Source organism: Priapulus caudatus, unplaced genomic scaffold (genome assembly GCF_000485595.1).
Source record: "Priapulus caudatus unplaced genomic scaffold, Priapulus_caudatus-5.0.1 Scaffold2272, whole genome shotgun sequence".
Lineage (NCBI taxonomy): Eukaryota > Metazoa > Priapulida > Priapulimorpha > Priapulimorphida > Priapulidae > Priapulus > Priapulus caudatus.
In genome coordinates this window covers 5,224-7,252 of record NW_014579333.1, presented here as the reverse complement: position 1 = coordinate 7,252, position 2,029 = coordinate 5,224, and the positions used below count along the sequence as shown (strand labels likewise).

Sequence of the window (2,029 nt, the reverse complement as noted above, 5' to 3'; positions counted from 1 at the left end):
CGCGTTCGCAGCCTGTAAATTTGCATATCGAATATCATGTTAATTATTATTTGCCACACGCATATCTTGTAATTACTATTATCCTTATTGTATTTCGCGGAATGCCTTGTTAATTATATGCACACCGATGTCATATCTTGTTATTACTATTGCCCTAATTGTAATCCGCAAAATGACATGTTAATTATATGCACACCGATGTCATATCTTGTTATTACTATTATCCTAAATGTATGCCGCGGAATGTAATGTCATTTATCTGCATAACGAAATCATATCTTGTAATTAATATCATTCTAATTGTACTCCGCAGAATGTCATGTTAAATATATGCACACCGATATCATATCTTGTAATTAATATCCTAATTACATGCCGCAGAATGTCTTGTTAATTATGTGAACAGCGATAGCTTGCAATCACCATTGTCCAAATCATACCGGCAAATGTTGTGTTAATTATTTCCGCAGTAAACGCTTGTAATGATTTTATCCGAAATCTATGTTTCTAAATGTATTCCTCGTAATGGCATGTTAATTATTGTTTCCACACTAATATTCTGTCATTAATATTATCCTAATTGCGTTCTGTAGAATGTTGTCTTAATCATTTATACGCAGATCTCTTGTAATTACGATTTCTTCTTTCTTACTATACTCTTGTAGTACTGTTTCTTAACTCGGATTAAGGTGACTCCATGTAGACGAGGCTTATTACTTTATATGTATACGGCGGAATGTCATGTTAATTATGTCCACATCGATAGCTTGTAATTCTTGTTATCCGAAGTGTATACGGACGGGTATGTCGTGTTAATTATTTTTTCCGGGCTAATAACTTAAAAAAATAAATGTATACCGCCGGATTTCCTGTTAAGTATTTGCATGCCGATATCTTCTAGTTGTTATTATCATAAAACGTATATCATTCTACCATTCTATGTATAAGCATTGTACGGTGCTGCCTCATATTCTTGTGATATACCACAGTAGTCAGCGCGTTCGTATTGCAGCCTGTTAATTTGCATGTTAATTATTATTTCCACGCGAGTATCTTGTAATTAATATTATCTTAATTGTATTCCGCATTAAGTTCATGTTATTTATTTTCACACTAATATCTTGTAATTACTGTTATCCTAAACGCATACAGTGGATTGACACTCATTGCTATTCTACTCTGTATACCGGCTGCTTCCACATCCGTACACCAACCCTAGTCAAACTCGGGTTACACACTGGCTAATGTTACACTGGCTAATTGTTACACACTGGCTAATTGTTACACACTGGCTAATGTTACACTGGCTAATTGTTACACACTGGCTAATTGTTACACACTGGCTAATTGTTACACTGGCTAATTGTTACACTGGCTAATTGTTACACTGGCTAATTGTTACACTGGCTAATTGTTACACTGGCTAATTGTTACACTGGCTAATTGTTACACTGGCTAATTGTGACACTGACTAATTGTTACACTGACTAATTGTTACACAATCGGAAACAAAAACAAACAAAAGTAAAAGGAAGCGACACACGTATGACAATGACAGCTTAACTCTCAAATGCGATCGACTGTAATGCTTACCTTGTGGCAGTACGGCCCATGCAGCTCATCCCCACATGATACACAACCGTGTCCTATGCGATTTCTTCTGACCTGACGAGTATTTCATTTTTCTTCGTTCATCCCGTGAATCCTTGCTCTCTGATTGCTATAGTAACTGCGTGGTGCATAGTAACTATCCTTGCTCTCTAAGAATGGGTTTTCGCGCTGTGTGTGTGGCGTGATGTGGTATTGCTACGTCGGCGTTATAAATAATCAGAAGCCGCAAAAACACGATTTTTATTTTACTTTTACAACAGTCGTTGACGTCCTTGACAGTGTTCCACGTCTTCCGTCCGTCCGACCGTCCGGTGATGGAACGCCTTCGTATGGTGATAGTCGTACTCTGCTTAAAAATATCTATAAAATAATTATAAAACATACATGTTACATGTAATATATTTTACAAAACATACCG

General features: G+C 36.4%; 1 long non-coding RNA gene across 1 annotated transcript in view; it reads right to left on the bottom strand.

Moving 5' to 3' along the window:
• The window catches only part of LOC106818482, a 12,729-nt gene that overhangs the window by 9,723 nt on the left and 977 nt on the right, over positions 1–2,029 (bottom strand). The window lies entirely within an intron of this gene.